We start from the raw sequence: 8,093 nt of genomic DNA on the forward strand, positions 1-8,093 counted from the left end.
AGAAAAAAATAACATTTTTTATTTGTATACCAGTTCAAAAAAGTTTAATGGTTCCAAAAGAAAAGCGTTTTACTTGGACATAGACACCATACAATCCTCTATGTCTTTCTTCGGGCTCTATCAATATTTCAGTATTAAAATAAAATTGTCAAGAAAAAGCAACTGAGTGAAACAAAGAGCATTTAAATGTTTTCTAGGATTTTTATCCTTCTGCAGAGTAAAGTATCTGTTTACAAATTTGGTTCTTTTGGTTAAATACAGACACAAGATCAAATTACACTGCAGTTTGAATCGTCAGTTCATTCCCTTCCACAGATTATTTTAGATCTTGTTCTAACACAACTATCCCTTCAGGACCAGTCAGATTGCCATGGTAATTGCTCAGTGACCACAGTTGTTACAACTTTGACACAGGAGTGACCACGGTTCTAGGTCAGCTTTCATTTCACTGAGAAATGAAGACACATTAACAAAAGTGAGACCACACACACACACACACACACAGAATCAGAAACACAATATCTGTTACAGAGAGGAAATAGAAAGAATAGCATCCATTTCAAGATCTCATAAAGACTCAGATTAAAAACATTATTATTTTTTTCTTCCATCATTCCTCTCTTTTAAGAACATGGAAAAGGTCACTTCCACACAGCATTTTAATCAGATATGCCTTTCTTTTCAATGAATTATATTCCTAAGTGGAAATAAACCAGATAGCCTGTTAATAACCTATGCAATGTTTTTCAAAGTGCATATTTTGTGGAAAATAAATATTTTAGAACAAGACTGAGAGATTAATTTTTTCTCAATAAAATGAATTTCAAATTATCTAATTTTATGTCAGCTTAATGTAAATATTTTAATACAGAAACTATAAACATGTTTATAATATAAGCCAACTTATGATGAATTGAAATGCATCTGTAAAATGAAAAAACTACACATACCAATTGAATCAGGCATCAAATATCAATAAAGACTGTTCCCTGACCACCCACATGCTAAGTAGAGTAGGATAAAAATGAGGTGAGACACTCAAGGATATATAATACAAAATCATATATATTCAAGCAATAAGTTTTGTATGTTCACATTTTAATGGTGGGAGTATGGTTTATTAAGCTGTGCCTTAGTACAGGCGCTGGGGCTTGCCCATGGCGCTCTTAATGTACAAAGTCCCGCCATTCTGCCAATTTTTCTTGAGCAATGACACCAGGAAGTTGACAGCTAAGTGGATGTTGTACACAAGCTCATCATCTGTCGTCTTCACATGGCCAACAGCCACTGCCAGACACAGCATCTTCTTCATCTGGAACTTGATCGTGGACTTCACTTCATCAACTTTGGCCACCATGTTCTCATTGTGGGTCAGCAAGGAAGGGAACTTGCCAGCTTTATTCAGATCTGGGCCCAGATTCATGGGATCTGCTTGATCCAAAATTCTGAAGCCAAAAAGGCATCATACTTCTTGGACAGCTTCTTGACCAGTTTCTTATTCTTGTTGAGTTTCTTCAGAGCCTCTGTGTCCATGTGGTGGATATCCACAGCCTTGGCCTCATCACAAGGCTACTGGTCCCCCAGAACCCATATGGAGAACTTGGGGAGGGGAGTGGACTTAAGTCTGACAGTGCCCGAGAAGTGTTTGTCCTTCTGAGGGTCATAGCTCTTCAGGCTGATCTGAAGCTCCACCGTCTCCAAAAACTTCTGGCGCTTGCGCTGGTTACCATGCAGGACTTCCCGCGCTGCCTCCGTAGAGGGTGTCTCGGGAGACTTTGCAGTTCATAGTGCCTTGTGCCACAATAACTGGAGAATAGGGAGGGAGCAAACTTTTAAATGAAACAACATTACATCCTAAGAGGAAGCCAAAATATTCATTTTTAAATTCATTTGAGTAATTTTCCTTATGTGGATTTGCATTCTTATATAGGGCTTCTCAATCAGTATTAATTAAAAATTGTAATAACTAATATTTATTGAGCACTTACATATCAGGCACTAACCTTAGCACTTTATATATATTATCTCATTTAATTCTAAAAATGCTCTTAAGTAAATAAATTACTTTCCCACATTAATGGTGAGGAAACTGAGACTTCTGATAATATAATGATCTAAGATATCCAAAATTAACCATCCAGTACAAAGACATAGAAATGCTAGAAAAAATAAAATAAACATTATTTTATTTTGTTTTAAAATAAACAAAAATTTTAAAATTATCTAGAAGCCCTAGATAAGAATGCAAATCCACATTAGGAAAATTACTCAAATGACTGAGAAGGAAGGAGGGGAGGGAGGAAAAACTCCATCCATCCTAGGTGCCCAAAATGAAGAGGTAAGGTAGGGTGGAGCTTTAATTGCCTTGGAGAAAACTTGGTCCCAGTAACCTAAAGGGTTACTGGGACCAATATTCATGTAATTTTTAATTTTAATATTAAAAATATTTAATATTCATGCAGGAAAAAATAAATCAGGATTTGGGTGTGCATGAGGAGCTAAGAATCCTTAGATAAAGCCAAGACCCTCAAATAGCAGCTCTTTCTGGTAAGAGATGAACTAGAAAAGAAATATGTTTACCAGGACAAGGTGAGAAAGGAGCTTGTCTATCTCTTTTCAGCTTTAAGTTGGAGGAAAAACCCTTCCCCCTAAATTCAAAATTTCAGGCCTGTGCCTCTCATAAACTTGGGGATAAAATGAATATAATATGCATGATTTAGGAAGCCTCAAATTGAGAAGTTAACACAATGACTGAGCTATGATTGGTGATCTCTCTGAAGCAACTGTAGAAACAAAAGCAAGAAAAGCCTCAATAAAGGTAATCTCACAACAAAATATGTGAGAAAACAATCCACATTGAGCAAGAGTCCACAACCAAGAACTTGAAATAAAACAACATTATGAAAGAGAATATGGAAAAAGGAATAAAGCCATCAAAAAGAAGGTACTATGAAAAAGAATAAATTGATTAAGGAGGAAAATAAAACTATACAACTATTTTTTTTAATGTTAGTACTTTCAGAAATAAAAAATTAAACTCTTTAAAGTGAAAACTCAAGAAATGGGTTGAATGAAAGATTAAACCAGTTGAATAAAAGAATTAATGAACTGGAAGACAGATCTGAGGAATGGAGCACAAAAAGCTAAAAACTGGGAAAATGTAAAGAGACATGGAATATAAAATAAAAAACTCCAACATATCTCTGATGAGAGTTCCATAAGAAGGGAGAGGGTAGAATAGGAGAAAGGCAATATTCAAGAGATTATGGCTACTGAAATAGTGCAACCACTTTGGAAAACAGTTGGGCAATTCTTCAGAAAGTTAAACATAGTTACCATATGTCTGCACAAAAACTTGTACATGGATATCCATAGCAGTATTATTCACTATAGCCAAAAAGTGGAAACAACTCAAATGCCATCAACTGATGAATGAACAAAATGTGTTATATCCATACATGGGAATATTATTTTTCCACAAAAAGGAATGAAGTTCTGATACATGTTATAACATGGATGAACATTTAAAACATTATGCAAAGTGAAAGAAGCCAGACACAAAATGCCACATATTATATGATTACAATTATAAGGAATGTCTAGAATAGGCATATAGACAAGTCCACAGGGACAAAAAGTAAATTACCAGATGCCAGGGCTGGAGAGAGAAAGGAATGGAGAGTGATTGCTAATGGATATGGGGTTTCATTTCCAGGCAATAAAAATGTTCTGGAACTAGAAAGTGATGATGGTTGCACAACTTTGTGAACATACTAAAAATCACTGAATTGTATATACATTTTAAAAGGGTGAATTTCATGGTATGTGAATTATATCTCAATTTTTTAATAACTTTAAAAATACAGTAGACAAGATTTTTTCAGAATTGATGCACTCAAGACACAATGAGTCTCAAACAGGATAAGTGAAATTAAAGACACAATTAGCAGAGTGTAAGAAACCACAGAACACCAAAGATAAACAGAAATATCTTCAGAGTAGCCAGAAAGAAACATAAGTTATTCACAAAGGAAAAATAACTAAGCTGAAAACAGACTTCTCAACAGCATAAAGAGAAGCCAGAAGAAATTGAATAATATATTCAAAAGATCAAGGAAAAGTATCTGTGAAGGCAGAATTCTATAATCAGCTAAATTATGATTTTTAAATGAGAACATAGTAGAGATATTATCATTAGACAAAGACTTTGACAATATATTTCAAATAAATCCTCATTTAAAGAATTATTTAATACATATTACAAAAAAGAAGAAAAATCAAACCCAAAACTTTAAGAGAAATTCAAAACAACAATGAGGGACAAAGAAACTGGTAAATATGTGGGTAACAGTGAAGAGGAATTGATTATACAAAACAAAAATAATACTGCTAATTTACAATCAAAGTGGAACAAAAAGTACATGACAATCACATGGGCAATGGAAGAGAATGACTAAAAGTGTTCTATGGTCCCTTTATTATTTGAAAGGGAGTTAGACATATTGATTAATATTGACATTATTAAGCCAAATATGCATGTTTAAAGTTTACATGTGTGTCAAAATGAGGAAAAATCAATCAACCAAAACCAACCCAGAACTAACATAGATGTTAGATTAGATAAGAACATTAAAAGAGTTATTATAACTGCATTTCATATATTCAAAAGGCTAGAGAAAATGTTAAACATGTTAAGTAGAGACATTAAAGGTACTAAAAAAAACCAAATCAAACTTCTAGAGATTAAAAACTGCAATATCTGAAATGAAAATTGTATTGGATGAGATTAACATCAGATGAGGCATTGCTGAAGAAATCACCAGTGAACGTGAAGACACAGCAACAGAAATTACCCAACAGTAAACACAGAAAAAATACTTGAAAGAAAGAGAGAGAGTGAAAGAGAGGGAAGGAAGGAAAGAAGGAAGGAAATAATATCAATAAGTTGTGTAACAACTTCAAGTGACCTTGTATATTTGTAACTGGAATTTCTAAAAAAGGGAGAGATAGAAAAAATATTTGAAGAAATACTGGCTAAAAAATTTCCAGATTTGATGAAAACTATAAACCCACAAATCCAAGAACTTCAACAAACCCTAAGCATATAAATATAAACTACACCGAGGCAGATTATAATAAATTACTCAAAATCAGTGATAAAGAGAAAATCTTAAAAGCAGCTAGAGAAAAAAGTCACATTACTTAGAGGATGAAGATAAAAATAACTGCAGATTTACTCATCAGAGCAAATGTAATCAAGAAGCCGTCAGAAAAACATCTATAAAGTACTGAAAGAAAAAACTATCGAACTACTATTCTATAAACAGGGAAGATGTCTTTCAGAAATGAAGGTGAACATTTATAATAGCCAAAAGGTGGAAACAATCCAAATGTCCACCAATGGATGAATAAATAAACAAGATATAGTGTATCCATACAATGGAATATTACTCTGCCATTAAAAGAAATAATGTACTGATACATGCTGCATCATAGATGAACCCTGAAAATATTATGCTAAGTGAAAAAAGACAGTTACAAAAGACTACATGCTACATGATCCCATTCATATTAAAGTCTAGAATTAGGAAATCTACAGAGACAGAAAAGTGTTGTGGTTACTTAGGGCTTGGGGAGGGGGGAAACAGAGGGCTGGGGAGTGACAGCTAAGGAATACCAGTTTTGGTGAGTCCCTGGTAGGCTTCTGGGCTTTCACTGCCATGGCACAGGTTCAGTCCCTGGTCAGGGAACTGAGATTCCACAAGCTGTGCAGTGCAGCCAAAAAAGGAAAAAAAAAAGAATATCAGGGCTCTTCAGGTGATGAAAATATTCTAAAATTGACTGTGGTAGTAGTTGCACATAATTGTGAAGATACTAAAAACTGTTGAACCGTACACTTCTTTTTTTTTTTTTAAGATTTAATTTTATTTATTTTTGGCTGCATTTGGTCTTCATTGCTGTGCGCAGGTTTTTCTCTAGTTGTGGTGAGCAGGGGCTATTCTTCATTGTGGTGCATGGGCTTCTCATTGCAGTGGCTTCTCTTGTTGCGGAGCACAGGCTCTAGGTGCATGGGCTTCAGTAGTTGCAGCACGTGGGCTCAGTAGTTGTGGCTCGCAGGCTTAGCTGCTCCACAGCGTGTGGGATCTTCCCAGACCAGGGATCAAACCCACGTCCCCTGCATTGGCAGGCAGATTCTTAACCACTTGGCTACCAGGGAAGTCCTGAATTTACACTTTAAATGCGTGAATTATGTATGTGAATTATACCTCAAAAAAGCTGTTTTTTAAAAATGAAGGTGAAATAAGGACTATTTCAAACATAGAAAATCTGAAAGAATTCATCACAAGCAGACTTGCACCACAAGAAATGTTAAAGAAATGTCCTTTAGGGAAAAGGAAAATCATACTAGATAGGAATATGGACCTACTCAACAGATAAATAAAAAGCATCAGAAATGATAACTATGTGAGTAAATATACTTTTTTTTCTTATTTAAATCCCATTAAAATATAAATAAAAATAGTAACAATGTGGTATGGGGTGTATAACATGTAAAAGTGAAATGTATGACATCAGCACAAAGGCTGGGAGGGGAGAAATGGAAATACACTAATATAAGGTGCTTATACTAAATATGAGTGTAACTTGAAATAAACTGTTATAAATTAAAGATGAACACTATACATTCTAAATCAAACACTAAAATAAAGAGGAAATTATAACTAATAAGATAATTTTAAAAATTTAATCATAAAAATCACAATCCAAAAGAAGGCAGCAAAGGGGGAAAAGGAGAACAAAGAAAGATCAAACAAGTAGCAAGCTGGTAGATTTAAACCTAATCATTATAAATAATCACATTAAATGTAAATGATATAAAAACTCCCAGTTAAAAGGTGTAGGTTACCAAATTGGGTAAAAAAGCAAACCCAACTATATGCTGCCTACAAAAAAACCCATTTTGAATATAAAGATATAAATAGGTTAAAAGTACAAGAATAGGAAAAGTTATTCTATCCTAATAGTAGTGAAAAGCTGGAGGGGCTGGGACTTCCCTGGCTGTCCAGTGACTAAGACTCCATGCTTCCACTGCAGGAGGCATGGGTTCAATCTCTGGTTGGGGAACTAAGATCCTGCATGCTATGTGGCATGGCCATTAAAAAAAAAAAAAAGCTGGAGGGCCTATATTAATATCAAAATAGATTTCAGAACAAAACTATTACCAGGGGTAAAGAAAATTATCTCATAAAGATAAAGGGGTCAATTCTTTAAGAAGTTAGAAATCCTAAGTTTATGAACCTAATAACTAAGCATCAGAATATATGAAGAAAAACCTGATTGAACTGCAAGAAGTAAATAAGTCTACAATCTTTATCAGAGATTTCAATACCCTTCTACCAAACTTGATAGAATAACTAGAAAGAAAATCAGCAAATATATAGAAGACTTGAAAAACACTATCAACCTATCTGATCTAATTAACATTTACAGAATGCTCCACCCAACAATAGCAGAATACACATTGTTTTCAAGTGTACATAGAACATTTACTATGATAGAGACCATATTCTCAGCAATAAATGTCTTCATATATTTAAAAATATTCAAGTCATACAAAGTAACCACAATGGAATTAAATTAGAAATCAGTAACAAAAGGACATGTAGAAAATCTGCAACCACTGGGAGACTAAACTTCTAAATAACCCATGGGTCAAAGAAGACATCAAAAAAGAAATTAGAAAGTGTTTTCAACTATATAAAATTGAAAATACAGTATATCAAAATCTGTGGGATGCTGCTAAATCATACTCAAAGGAAAATTTATAGCACTAAAACATCTATATTAAAAAAGAAGAAAGATTTCAAACCAATGACTTCAGCTAGGAAAAAAAAGAGCAAATTAAACCAAAAATAAGCCAAAAAGGAAGTAATAAGGATCTAAACAAATAAAAAACAATACAGAAAATCAATGAAACTAAAAGATGGTTCTTGGAGAAAATCAGTAAAATTGATAAACCTCTAGCCAGATTGATCAGGAAAATTTAAGAGTATAAAGTGAATGAATTAGAAGGGTGCATACCAACCCAGATA

At 33.8% G+C, this 8,093-nt stretch overlaps 1 pseudogene; it reads right to left on the reverse strand.

The window, feature by feature from the left end:
• Window positions 1-1,132: 1,132 nt before the first annotated feature.
• Window positions 1,133-1,786, reverse strand: LOC103088210 (60S ribosomal protein L10a pseudogene; annotated as a pseudogene).
• Window positions 1,787-8,093: the final 6,307 nt, after the last annotated feature.

Source organism: Lipotes vexillifer, unplaced genomic scaffold (genome assembly GCF_000442215.2).
Source record: "Lipotes vexillifer unplaced genomic scaffold, Lipotes_vexillifer_v1.1 scaffold47, whole genome shotgun sequence".
Taxonomy (NCBI): domain Eukaryota; kingdom Metazoa; phylum Chordata; class Mammalia; order Artiodactyla; family Lipotidae; genus Lipotes; species Lipotes vexillifer.